The following is a 15,398-nucleotide window of genomic DNA, read 5'->3' on the forward strand; positions in this document are numbered from 1 at the left end:
AATATTTATAAAAATATTAATGTTATCAACTCTTGCTTTTGAATTAGTAAATTTTACTTTTAAAATTAGTAGAAACTACTATTTAATAGTCAAATTTACTATAATTCGAAAGCAAAAAATCAGTCACTGATTCAAATTAACAAAGAGTTTTAATAATTCAAATTAAGATATAATATTAACGAAAATTTTACTAATTTTAGTCATTTTTACCAAAAATTAATACTATTAATAATAATAATATTAATAATAAATGAACATTACTAACAATATTAACAACAATTAAAATAATAACTTTCCGAATCAATTAGTGAAAATTTAGAGAGAATATTAACGAAAATTTTACTAATTTTAGTTATTTTTACCATAGACATGAATATTATTAATAATAATATTATTTATTAATATTATTATATTATTAATAATAATATTATTTTTTTTTATTTTTTACTATTTTTTCTATTATTTTGTATGAAATTTGTTAATTTTACTATTTTTTTTTACTATTTTGTATCAAATTTGTTAATTTTACTAATTTTAATCATCATTGTTGTTTGGTACAAGAATTTTCATTTTTTGTGTTCAAGAATTCAAGTTACTTTTACTGTTTGGCACAAAAGATTCTAAGTCTCAGTCATTTTTATTATTTCGAACAAAAATTTAATTTTTACTAATTTTAGTCAACTTTGCTGTTTGGTACAAGATCTTTCAATTTTTCTTTTTGAGAATTTGAGTCAATTTCACTGTTTGGTACAAAAATTTCAAAATATCCAAAGTTACTAATTTTCAGTCATTTTTACTATTTCGTTTGAAAAGAATTTTAATTTTTACTAATGTTTAGTCATCTTTGCTATTTGGTACAAAAAGTTTTAAGTATTCACTAATCTGAGTCCTTTTAATTACTTGGTGGGAAAAATTTCTAATGTCACTAATTTTAGCCATTTTTACTATTTTTTATAACAATATTTAATATTTTACAAATTTTGTCCATCTTTGCTATATTTGGTACAAGAATTTTTACTTTAACTAACTCCAACAATTTTTACTGTTTGGTACAAAAATTTCTACTTCTGATTCTAACAATTTTCACTTTCTAATACAAAAATCTTTCAATTTCACTAATTTTCACTAATTTTCACCCTCGCGAAATAAAATATTTTACTAAATAAATACAAAATCTACTAAATAGAAAATTCACTTTTTGGTACAAAAATCTTTCAATTTAACTAATTTTCACCTTCGCGAAATAAAATACTTTACTAAATAAATAAAAAATCCACTAAATAAAAAATTCACTTTTTCATACAAAAATCTTTCAATTTCAATAATTTTAACTAATTTTCACCCTCGCGAAATAAAATACATTACTAAATAAATAAAAAATCTACTAAATAGAAAATTGGTACTGGTAACAAAAAAATTTGCTACCAGTTTCAATTTACGGACAAGTTTCCGTTAATTATCATTCAGCGAAATTAATTATTATTAATTAATTACAAATTAAAATTTCAGCCATAGCATATTTTTGGAATAAGACATAAAACATTAAAGTAATCGTCGCACTAATTGTCGGAGGAAAATGCAACAATCTAATTTTATAAACGAAAAGATAATCCTAATTTCATTAGTCCAAGTTAATTTAAATCCTTAATCGGAAAACTATATAAATAGAGCATAAACCCCTTCCCCCAAAAACAAACAACCCAAGACACCTGTCGCCCGCTTCCGAATTAGATTTACCTGCTCTCTGTTTACTCCAAGAGGAGAGTCATAAATTTAAATTGACTTCACCTTCTCTTCATTAACACTGTTATGAACTTCATTTTAAAAACGAAAAGAAACAAGAAAAATTGCGAGAACAAAATATGGAGTATATTTTAACGACACAAATCAGCCCAACCCTTAATATATAGGAACGAAACGCCGGTTCACTTATTTTAACGAATTCGTACTTTTAAAAACTAGAAAATTTCATTATACGCACCTTTATTAATTGTTTATTAAATGTCCCAATGAAGAAAACTTGAGAATTAAGAAGAGATCCTTTGTTTTGTTGTCGAAAAAACCAAAATCACATAATTCACTTAGAAACAAACAAACACTGATAAAAACATGAACACCGGGCGAAAAACCACACTGTTGATGATTAAAAAAAACAACTGCAGTTGACAATCGAACAAGTAAGTACTAGTTTCGTACCAACGCAGGAAAATTGAAAACAAGCGGGAAAGAGAGAACTTTTCTTCCAAGGGGTTAAAAAATCACAAAAAGAAACACTTTTACAAGGGGAAAAAACTCCTTTTTTCCCAAAATCGACGAAATTTTTATTCGCGCACTTTGTCAAAAAAAAAATCAAATCTGTTCGTCGGCACCTGTCAAAATCGTATGTCGGCGAGGGATAATCAGAAGAAGAAGAAGAAGAAGAGGAAGAAAAAAAGTTAAGCCGGCTTTTAGTCAGATAAGTGTTTCTCTCGTAAATATAACAGAGATTATATTCCTTTTCTCAACTACCGGCAATTTTTTCCTTCTCAATAAACTTTTTCGATTTTTAATCAAAAAACAGAAAAAAAAATTTTTTTCCACCTCTTATCAACACACACTATTTTTTTTAAAAAAAAAACTCCTTCGGTATTATAACAATGGCGTCGCGGGCTACGATCGGCAAAATGAACATGTACGCCGCTGGAAAATGAAACGAACCGCAAAACCTGACCGCGTGAACATACATTCAACTCTGGTCGGTCAGAGAATACTCCCGTCTCTGGTCTTGTACTCTTGTAGTCGTAGGTAGTCAGCGACGAGGGATTCACTGAAGGTAGGGCGGGAGCACCAGTGACACATGCGCATTTAGCGCCTCTCACGACTTTCCAATCGAAATTGTTAACAGCAACAGGAACAAAAGCAAATGTTGTTTAAAATTCGCCAACTTGCAAAATTACAAAACACTCGAGTAAAAGGGTTAATATCCCCTTCTGTTTCAATAGAGAGAGAGAGAGAAAACGATAAAATTGTTTACACACTCGCATCAACTAGATCGGTTTTTTTTTCTTCCCTCTCTGACTCTCTCTCTCTTACTCTCTCTCTCTCTCTATATATATATATACACGTACACCTATGTCTGGAAAACGTTTCTAACAAAGTGTATAACAAAGTAAAACGACCTACGGGAAATCATTCCAAGAAAAGCAATCATTGACAAAACGTTTTTAAATAATTCAATAATGACAACAAGGGGGATATAAAAAAAAGCAGCGAAATTAGCTGTAAAATGTAGAAAAAAAATTAACAATTAGGAGAAAATGGAAAAAATTTTCCCAAAGTAATTCCCGAAACAATTTATTTGAATTACAACAAAATTTTTTCTAAATCAAACTTCAATGTAATACAAGACGAAAAAGAAACGAATTAAGTAATTTTTACTAGACTTTTGTAGTATAAATACAATTACTGATTCAATTTAATAAAATAATTTTAATAATTAAAATGTAGATTGACAGTAATCGATTATTACTTATTAAAAAAATTTATACATTTAATTTATTTTTATTGACTTTTGTAACCTGCATGTCTGAAATTATTTACCATTTATTAGTAAACATTAGTACATTTTACGAATAAATTACTATTTATTTGATAGAATTTAGTAAAAATTAGGATTTATTAGTAAAATTTACTTTTTGCTTTCGAATTTGTAAATTTTAGTAATAAATTAGTAGAAATTTCTATTCATTAGTAAAAATTACTATTTATTTTAGTAAAATTTACTTTTTGATTCCAAATTTGCAAATTTCATTAATAAATTAGTAGAAATTTCTATTTATTAGTCTGAAATTTTTGACCAATTTATTAGTAAAAATTAGCGAAACCCCTATGCAAATTTTGCTATTCTCGCGATAAATTGTACTACTTCCGAAAAATAAACAGTTTTTAAGTAAGTAGTAATATTTTAGTGAAAAATAAATTTTTAAGCAAATAATAATCGATTACAGTCAATATATTTAAATTTTTTTATTAATTTTAATTAGTGACTAACTTTTTGCTTATGAATTAGTATACACTTTACTAATAAATTACTATTTATTTGGTAGAATTTAGTTGAAATTAGAATTTATCAGTAAAATTTACTTTTTGCTTCGGAATAAATAATAATATTTCCGAAAAGTAAACAAGTTCTAAGTAAATAGTAAAATTTTAGTTACGAATAAATTTTTTAATAAATAATAATCGATTACTGTCAAACTAGATTTTAATTATTAAAATTATTTTATTAAATTGAATCAGTAATTGTATTTTTGCTTTTTAACAAGTTAATTTTACTAATAAATTACTATTTATTTGGGAGAAATATAAGAAGAAATTGGAATTTATTAATTAAATTTACCATTTGTTTCCAAATTTGTAAATTTTATTAATAAATTAGTAAAAATTTCTATTTATTAGTAAAAATTACTCTTTATTAGTAAAATTTACTAATATTACTGAATTAAATTAGTGAAAATTACTATTTACTACTAAAATTTACTAATTTTACTGAATTAAATTAGTGAAAATTACTATTTACTACTAAAATTTACTAATTTTACTGAATTAAATTAGTGAAAATTACTATTTACTACTAAAATTTACTAATTTTACTGAATTAAATTAGTGAAAATTACTATTTATTAGTAAAATTTACTAATTTTACTAAGAATTAGTGAAAATTACTATTTATTAGTAAAATTAAATAATTATATTAAATTAAATGAGTGAAAATTACAATTTATTAGTAAAATTTATTTTACTTTTAAATTAGTAAATTTTACTCATAATTTAGTAAAAATTACCGTTTATTAGTTAAATTTACTAAATTTACTGAATTAAATTAGTGAATATTACTATTTACTACTAAAATTTATTAATTTTACTAAGAATTAGTAAAATTACTATTTATTAGTAAAATTTACTTTTAGCTTTAAATAAGTAAATTTTACTAATAAATTAATAAAAAGTACTGTTTATTAATAAAATTTACTAATGTAAAAGCTAAAAGTCAGTCGCTAATTTAAATTACTAAACTTTTTTACTAATTCAAGTTTAGAGAGTAAATAAAACATTAGTAAATGAGAACTTTTTAGAAAAAAAAACTATTTATTAAATAATAAAACTATTTTTTACATTTTTAATCCATTACCTTTTTTAAACTTTTATTAGTTACTAAATAATAATATTGTTTATGAATAGAAAATGTTTTGTAAATAAGAAAACTACTCTCTAAATTTAAATTAGTAAAAATGTTTACTAATTTTTACCAGTTACTGACTTTTTGCTTTTGAATTAATAAGTTTTACTAATAAATAGTAATTTCATCTAATTTATTAGAAAAATTAGTAAATAAATAATAATCATTAATAGAATTAGTACATAAGAAGTAATTAGTAGAATTAGTAAATTATTAAAATTTTATAGTAAATACTAATACAATAAAATTGTAGTAAAAAATATAGTTACGGTAAGATTACAAAATTGTAATTAAAAATAAAATTGCAGCAAAGTAACAAAATTGCAGTAAATAATAAAATTGTAAATATGAAAAAAATTGGACTAAATAATAAAATTGCAAAAAAATAACAAAATTCCACTAAATATTGAAATTGCAGTTAAAAATATAGAATTTGAAATTTTTTTTCGTTTTTTTAGATCAACTTTTTTCTAAAAAAAATAGTGATTTTTAATCATTAAGCAAGCTTTTCAGGAAAAGTTATTAAAGTCTTTTATTTAAAGATCAGTATGTAAAGTAAGAAATTTGCTACATTAGACAAAAATAATGAAGCTAAATGCCATAAAAGAGAAGAAAAAATGTTGAATTTTAAGAAATTCGGTTTTTTGAATTTTTGCTAATTTTCCATAATTTTAGATTTTTTACCAAAGGGTGGAGACTATTAAATAAGTAAAGTATTTTTGAAGAGCACAAAAATAATGAAGCTAAATGCCATAAAAGAGAAGAAAAAATGTTGAATTTTAAGAAATTCGGTTTTTCGTATTTTTGATAATTTTTGATTTTTTGCTAAAGGGTGGAGACTAGTTGTAGTAATAAATAAAATTAAAGACAAATAAAAAAATTGCACTAAATAATAAAATTGCAAAAAAAAAGAAAATTCTACTAAATAATGAAATTGCAGTAAAAAATAAAGTTGCAAATTAAGAAAATTGTAGTAATAAATAAAATTGAAGAAAAATAAAAAAAAATTGCACTAAATAATAAAATTGGAGCAATAAATAAAATAGTACTAAATAATAAACGTAACTGAACTACAAAATTCTAGTTAATAAGAAAATTTACCTCGCCTATTATTGTTAGTAAAATTAACTCCAGAACTATATGTATAGTAAAACTAATAATCAAAACTTCTCGCAAAAATTCCAGACAATTCACAAAATAATTACACACAATGATTCCGCGTTGAAAATAACAATATAAATCCGTACTAATTTCCCCCTCATTCCAAGCAGAAAAAAAAACAAACAGGCAAAAGAACTTTTCCCCACAAAATTTTCCGCAAAATTAAACATTTCCTAAGGAAAATTTCCAAATAGTTTCCAAAGAGTACTTTTGAAATGGCAAAACTTTGTCTGACTGTTTTAGAATCCGACGGCTCATGTATTCCTACCTACCTACATGTAAATTCTAAATGTAAGGACAAGAGAAATGTAATATCAGAGTAATTGAATTTTAAGTAATTTACTTTGTATATTAACATTAATATATATGTATATCAAGTAATTTGCATATTCTACTCGTGCGCGCGCTCACATATGTACCTTGTAAATATATATATATATATATATATGTATAGAATTAGTGATGATGATTTTTTTTCCTCTCTTCCCTCTTTACTTTCTGACAGAAATGCTCTTTGGATGAATGAAGAGTAATTGTGAGTGAGTACAAAGTGATGGTGAACACAATAAAAAACACAACTGCTTTGCTCTTGTTACAGCTTGATTTCAGGGAGCTTTGTCTCCGAATAAACTGGCTAAGTCTATCCTTCTTACACGGGGATCTTAAAGATGTTACACTTCGAATCAAAAGATTCTTCTCATTCATTTTTAAAAACAAAAATAAAATAAAATAAAAACTCATTCACGAATAATTTTGAAAAATATTTTTTACAATCATCAATAAAATAATTAAATGTTCCAGAAAATAATGAAAATAAAGAATTTATTTATCGCATAAATATTATTAATTTAAACACGAAAATAAATCCAATTTTGGAAAAATTACAAATGTAACTGCAGAAATTCAATTATTTTCAAGAGTGATAAAATTCTTCTCATAAAATTCAATTATTCAATATTTATTTAATTATCTTTCAAATTTAAAAAAAAAAATTCTCGTCAAAATCCCAATTATCTTTGTAAATAACAAAAAATTCTTCCCCAAAGTTCAATAATTTTCAAATCAATTTCAAATTCCCAAAAATAGTACGCAAACATTTAATTATTTTCATAAATAAATAAAAATTTCTCAGGAATTCAATTATTTACAAATTTTTTATAAATTACTTCGCATTTATTACAATTATTTTTATAAATAATAAAATTTTTTTTAAACGAATTCAATGATTTTCATAAAAAATAATTAAAAATTGTAGAAAATAATAATTGATTTTAAATGATGAAAATAATTTTGAAAAAGTTACTGTAATAATATTCAATGATTTTATCACTCGGTCATCTTTAATTATTAAGATCCTAAAGTTCTGAACGTTCAAATGAACGAAATTGATTTATTTCTTCTATAAATTAAATTTTTATTGCAATTATTTTGCGTCACTATCCAAAAATTAATAACTGAGTTTCTAACCGTAAATATTTCAGTTTTTAAATTTTTTGTGATTAGTAATTTATAAAAATATCTTCAATAAAAAATCTTTCGTTCATTTGAACGTTCAAAACTTGGGGATCATTAATTATTATAAAACATGAAGAAATCGATCACTCCGAGTCTTCGACTCGGAGCAATAATTATTTTTAAAAAATTATCAAAAAATAGCTTCAAAACTAAAAATGTAGTAAAAAATTGCTAACGAAAAATTAAATTTGTCGACTAAAAATCTTGCAAATTTAATTTAATCTTTTTAAATTATTTACGGGAATTTAACTATCTTCAAAAAAATTTGTAATAATAATACAATTTTCCAAAATACTAAAATTTTTCATAATTTCGAAATTAAATTATTCAAAACTAGAATAATTGTTGTCAAACAAATTATTGTAACTGAAATTCATATTTAAATCAATTCTTCTTAAAAAATTCTACAAGAATTAAATTATTAAAATAAAAAAAAAATAATTGATTGAATAAATGATTATTTCTTAAAATTGAATTCCTCTAAAGAATTTTATCAAAACTTTTAAAAATAATTGAATTCATTCGTAGAATTTCAAAACTATTTTTAAGAATAATTGCATTCTTCGAAGAATTTGTTTAAAATTGTATTAAATATTTTAAAATAATTGAAATCCTGCAAATAATTCTATTGTTTATGAAAATAATTGAATTCTTGCAAAGAATTTTGTTGTTTATGAAAATAATTGAATCCCAGCAAAGAGTTTTATAAAAAAATTTTAAAAGTAATTAAATTCATTCGAAGAATTTCCAAACAATTTTTAAGAATAATTGCATTTTTTGAAGAATTTATTTAAAATAATTGTATTGAAAATTTAAAATTAATTAAAATCTTGAAAGAATTCTATTTTTTATGAAAATAATTGAATTCTTGCAAAGAATTTTATTGTTTATGAAAGTAATTGAATTCCAATAAGAATTTTATCAAAAATTTTTAAAAGTAATTGAATTCATTCGAAGAATTTCAAAACAATTTTTAAGAACATTTGCATTTTCTGAAGAATTTGTTTAAAATTGTATTAAAAATTTTAAAATAATTGAAATCCTACAAATAATTTTATTGTTTATGAAAATAATTGAATTCTTGCAAAGAATTTTGTTGTTTATGAAAGTAATTGAATTCCTCTAAAGAATTTTATCAAAACCATTCAAAATAATTTAATTCATTTGAAGAATTTCAAAACAATTTTTAAAAATAATTGAATTTTTTGAAGAATTTTTTTAAAATTGTATTAAAAATTTAAAAATAATTGAAATCCTACCTCATAATTTTATTGTTTATGAAAATAATTGAATTCTTGCAAAGAATTTTGTTGTTTATGAAAATAATTGAATTCCTCTAAAGAATTTCATCAGAACTATTAAAAATAATTGAATTTATTTGAAGAATTTCAAAACAATTTTTAAGAATAATTGCACTTTTCGAAGAATTTGTTTAAAATTGTATTAAAAATTTTTAAATAATTGAATTCTTCCAAAGAATTTTATTACAATTTTTTAAATAATTGAATTCTTGTGAAGCCTGTATTTATTTATTTGTTTTTTTTTTTTTTTTATTAAATTAATTTTTAATTTTTAATTTTTATTTATTTATTTACAAACATAAACAGAAAAAGGCGTTTAACTATTTTTATTGCTTTATACTTTTATTTTTTAAATACATAGTCAAGTAAATTTTTTTTCAAATATATAAATTAAAATTAAATTTACAATTAAAATTTAATTATTATAATTTCAAATATAATTTTAATTATTTCTACGGATTAATTGTTCCTAAATTTTAAATTAGCCAAATAATGGAAATTTCACTTCACAATGGCTTGTTTACGAAGAGTAGAAACCTTTTCCAAAATAACATAAATCAGGAGTCAATTAATCGATTGCCTCTATTATATTCATGTTTAATGTATTTATTCTTGTAATCCTATTATCTCTAAAATATATAACTTTTATTTCTAAATTTTTTAGGAACTCGTTGAAATCTCTTTAAATCCTATGTAATCTCGCATAATCTCTTTTGTGAATTCCCGTAGAATCTCATAATTTATTGTAAAACCCTATGCAATCTCCTAAAATGTCTTTTATTCCGTAACTTCTATAAAAATAAAGAGAATTATAGAAAAAAATACCCCTTTAAATCGTTAATGTTACTTTCTCATTAATATAAAATCTATTTTAAGTTTAAAAAATACCTTCATTAAAAACTTACTTTATTAAAAATGTAATTAAACACGTTCATATTTTTTAATATATTTCTCGAATTTTTTTACAGATAATACAAAGATTTATTATTGTAACTTTATTTTTTTAATTCAATTTATAAATAAATAATTATTTATAATAATTATTCAATTAACTTAACGTTAATAATTAATAATTTAATTAACTTAATTTTAATAATTAATAATTAAAATAAATAAATATTTATTTATAAAGAAATAAATTCAATTACTTTCATAATTAATAAGAAAAAAATTTTGTTTTCCATAAAAATCAAATTCTATAACAGCAGAAATATTTTGGTTACAGCGAAGTAGAATTTCGAGAAAACGTGTTATATAATATATATAAAAGGAAAAAGGTGATTTTTTTTTTTGCAGAATTCCATCCCTGCCGTCTTGGCAAGAAGGGAGAAAAAAAAACATATTGTCTACAGGGAAGAATGTTTTCCAATAATAACTCAACGAGATGCAAAATGAAAAGTCCATTTTTCAATTGGCACAATTCGTAGATTAGAAAAAGATTTCTAATGGAAAACGAAGAATCTGATTCGAAAATAATAATGCCGCGCGTTTACTCCTCCGATTCGCGTGTCGTTGTCTGGGAGAGGAGGAGAAAATTTGAAAAAGATAGTGGAATCTTATTTCGCTGATAGTGAAATAAAAAAGTGATAACTTATTCATAAATTTTCTCATGAAAAAGAAAGGGAGAATTGACAAAATAAAAAAGAATTCCGCAAATAAGGGACAATTTACAATTAAACAATTAAAGAAAATTAAAGAAAGATAATTAAAAATAAAAGACTGAATCGAAAGAAAATATTGTTCCGAATTTTAAATATTTTGAAATTTTTTTTTTTTGACAAATTAAGTCAAATTAATTGAGTTAAATTAATAATTTAATTATTGAATTAAAGATAAATAATCTTTAATCTAATAATGTTAAAGATAACATTTCAATGAAATTTTAATTATTTTAATTATTAATCTAAAAAAAATTGTCTAACAAATTAAATATTTAAAAGAATAAAAAATCTCTTTTCTATTTAAATTTAATAATTATTAATTATTAAATTAATTGTTTTTACATAATTTAATAATTATTAATTATTAAATTAATTGTTTTTTGCATAATTTAATAATTATTAATTATTAAATTAATTGTTTTTCACATAATTTAATAATTATTAATTATTAAATTATTTTTTTTTTACATAATTTAATAATTATTAAGTAAAAATTAGTTAATTAAAAATACATAATTTATTTTTAGATAATAATTTGTTAATAATATTTTTTTTATAATTTGTTAATAAAAAATAATTTAATAAATTTTGTTTCTATTAAAATTCGTCAGCGTTCTAACGGTCGCTTTCCAAAACACAAAAGAATAGAATACATTTATCGACTGTTTAACGATTCAAAAAAAAAAAAAAATTTGTCGGTAATTCAGAAATCTAACTCAAAATTTAATTACCAAATTCGGCAAAAAAATAGCAGAGGCACTTAAGTTCAACCCTAAATAATCGAAATATAAAAATATTTCTAAATACAATCCACTGAATAACTCACAAAATGGTTGAAAGCACCCGAGACATTGCAAATTGTTACCTACTTGTATATATTTTGGTTAAATATAAAAAAAACCGCATTAAAATTGATACACAGGTAAGAATTTAAATCCAATTAAAATAAGAAATAAAAAACAATATGAAACACAGTTTAAAATGTTCAAAAACTTACAGAACTCAGCTACCCTTAATTCTCGCCGCCATTTTGGAATTCCACTGGTACGTTGTCATCTTCTGGACACAAAAAAAACACTCACTCGCGATTTTAGAAATTTCGAACACTCCCGAATCTGAAAAGAAAGAAATTTTTTTACAATTATTTTAAAACCTAATTTTTTTCAACATTAAAATTTTTTTAAAATAATGTAAAGTTTCTTAAATAATTTTTATATATTTTTTTTTAGTTTTAAAAAAGTTACTGATGAAAGTTACTATACGAAATATTTTAAATTATACAGATAGATATTTTAATCTCTAATTTCACTTTAAGGTAAACAGTACTTCTGTGTTTACACCCGAGAGCTATGTTTGGGTAGAGAACAAAGGATGACCGATTTGACTTGAATTGCAAGTTTCCAAACTTAAATAGAACTCTCGCTATTTCGACAAAAAAAAAAACTTAATAGTTAATTGACAAATTTCAACAGTTTACATTATAATATTAGTTGCAGAAGATTTATTTAATATTGTTATAAAAAATATTTATTCAAAATTGTTAACAATATTTTTTATAGTGTTTTTAAAATTTTTTATTATTTATTATCGTCGATAATATTTAATATTATAAATTATTAAAAACGTTTATTCAAAATTGTTAATATTCTTAGTATTTTTTAAAAATATTTGTTAATATTTAGTTATTTAACGATTTGTTAATATTTATTTATTTAAATTTAATATCGTCAATAATATTTACTTAAAATTGTCAAAAATATTAAAAAGTATTTATTAAATAATAACTATTGAAAAATAATTCCTAAATATGAATTCTACATTGTTAATGTTTATTTAATATTGTTAACATACTTTTATTTCCATTTCCACTCTCTTAAGGTGCTTTTTAATTAGAAGAATTAATATTTTATAATCACTATTTAATTATTTATTAATTTGAATTTACTCTGCATTTTTCTAAATTATTAAAATGATTTGCGAACAAGTAATGCAACTAATAAGAATAATTGACACTTTTGGGTTATGATGGAATATCATATTAGAATGCATAATAACAGGAAAAATTTTCCTGAATATTAATATTATGAATTATAAATAGTTCTGGAAAGAATTAATAATTTCTTGTATATGTGAATATGAAAGTAAAATCTCTATAAAATATTGAAATTTCTCATGAATTTATAATTAAAAGTTGATATTTGATTCCTTCTGAATCGCTAGCGCGCCTCTACTTTAGAAACTACGAATAAATACCGTATATCTCATATCGATTCAAAATTAGATAATTACCACATTCGATAAAGTCGAATTCTATTTTTTTTCTTTTCCCAATTCGGGAAAAAAAAATAGTAGCGGCACATTCTAAATCGATTATAAAACTCAATCGCAAATGAATTTTGAAAAAATAATTCAAAAGCCTTGGAGAAAAATGGTTGAAAATTGGGAAATAAATTTCAAACATAGAAATTAAGGCTCATATCAAAACTATAATATAAATTTTTTTTCTTACCAAGGTTCAGAAAAATTTTCAAATGATAATTTTTTTCAAAAATATAAAATACAAAACTTTCTCGGTTTAAATGACATACAAAACTTTTAACAGACACAAAAAAAAAATATTTCTTTCTTTCCAAAAATTAAAAAAAAAAATTCATTTCTGAACATACGTGAATGTTGCATTTAAACTAAAATTACAAAAGAAAGATTAAAAAAGAAAAAACCTACTCGATAACGATCTGTAGAATTTTTTTTCTTCTCCATTATTCAGTTTGTTTAGCATTTCGTTTTCAATCCCTGCGGAAATAATTTCAGTTTTGCTCGTTGATCTGTTTAGTAAAGCAAATATAAGAGCTATGATAATTAAAAAATTCTTTTACTCTGTTGAGCCGATCCTGAGGATATGCAACGGTTTGAGAGGAGGAGGGGAGAGAGAGAGAAAGAGAGAGAGAGAGAGTAAAACCCACTATGGAGAAGGGTGAAAAAGTGGTGGGAGAAGGGGTGTAGAGTAGAAAGCAGAGAGGTGGGGGGAGAGGGTGAGAAGAGAGAAAGAGTACTCGCGGAATCATAGGGGAAACTTTTCGAGGGTTTGGGAATTCCCCTATAGCCACGAAATGAGGGGAATCACGTCGCTCGCTCGATCGCTGCCGCACGAATGCTTCGGATGTCTCCGGAAGCACTCGGCCAGTGCAGGTACATGTATTAAGCTCGGTTTATGGTTTCCGTATATATACATTTTATAAATACGTATATATACGAGTATATATAAATATATCTTTTTATAATACTTATATACGAAAACACAGAATAACCGGAAATATATACGTTCAAGAAAATTCGTATCCTAATATTTCCATATTTTCTCCAAAGTGCTGGGGATTTAAAAGTTTATTGAAAATCTTGAGAAAAAAATGTCACGAGAAAAATGAAAGGGCTTTGAAACTTTCAAGTTTCAAGAAAATCGTTAAAATTTCCTTTTAATGTCAATTTAATTAAAAAAAACAGATTGATAATAAAAATAAAAAAAAATTACCCATATTTATTATTATTAAAGAAAAGTATTTGTAATTTACACAAACGAAATTTATTTTAATTCTTCTTTAATGCTGAAGCATTAATTAGGGAATAATAATTACTCTGTTAATCAGTATCTAAACAAAATATATAAGAAGTCGAGATATGATTTGCAAAAATTTGTAGAAAATTAATTATCAAAGTTTCTTACGAGGCAAAAATTATTTGTAATTCACACAATCGAATTTAATTTTAATTCTTCTTCAAGGCAAAAATGATATTTTAAGGAATCATGAATATTCCAAACAATGTTTTCTATACAAAGAAATAATTTATTTTAATTTATTAACTTCATTTGGATTTACTTTAGTTTATTTATAAATTATATTTTAATTTAGTTTATTTTTATTTCTATTTTTTTAATATATCTTTACTACTATTTAGAATGTTTTTTATTAATATTCAAAAATATTTTTATACTAGAATTCAATTTTTAAAAAAACTGTTGTAACAGGTAATTAAAAAAATAATTTACTGTTTACTATGATTAGAATTATTAAAAAATTTTTGCTCAATACTTTTATACTTTGTATACTTAATATTTAATATATCTTTTATATTTAGATTTATTTTATTTTTTTTTTATTAATTATATTTAAATTTATTTACTGTTTACTTTATTTATTCACTTTGTTTGTCTTTACTTTATTTCATTTATTTTTATATATATATATATACTATTAAAATTAGAAAATTAGATTTAAATTTGAATCCTACAGGCAGGAAACTAATAAAAATTTTTAAAATAATAGAATTTAAAAATTTTCTAATTTAAATTTTTGTTGAAAACACTAAAAAAATTAAATTTTTGAGAAATTACAAATAATTGCAGAAATTAAATTATTTAAAAAAAAATAAAATTCTTCTTATAAAATTCAACTATGTTTAAAATTTGAATTAAATTCTCGTAAAAAATCCCAATTATCTTTATAAATAACAAAATTCTTCTCCAAAGTTCAATTATTTTCATAA

General features: G+C 22.3%; 1 protein-coding gene across 3 annotated transcripts in view; it reads right to left on the reverse strand.

The window, feature by feature from the left end:
• Positions 1–15,398, reverse strand: part of LOC122508535 — an 843,732-nt gene that overhangs the window by 612,865 nt on the left and 215,469 nt on the right. For 2 of the 3 annotated variants that reach the window (XM_043621950.1, XM_043621952.1), the window contains one exon: positions 11,854–11,971. The gene's annotated coding sequence lies outside the window, so the exon portion shown is untranslated. Of the gene's footprint in view, positions 1–1,981; positions 2,804–11,853; positions 11,972–15,398 lie in introns of those variants that run through there. The other variant, XM_043621951.1, reaches the window with a different exon arrangement.

The sequence above is a fragment of the Leptopilina heterotoma genome, unplaced genomic scaffold (assembly GCF_015476425.1).
Source record: "Leptopilina heterotoma isolate Lh14 unplaced genomic scaffold, ASM1547642v1 Lhet_54, whole genome shotgun sequence".
Classification (NCBI taxonomy): domain Eukaryota; kingdom Metazoa; phylum Arthropoda; class Insecta; order Hymenoptera; family Figitidae; genus Leptopilina; species Leptopilina heterotoma.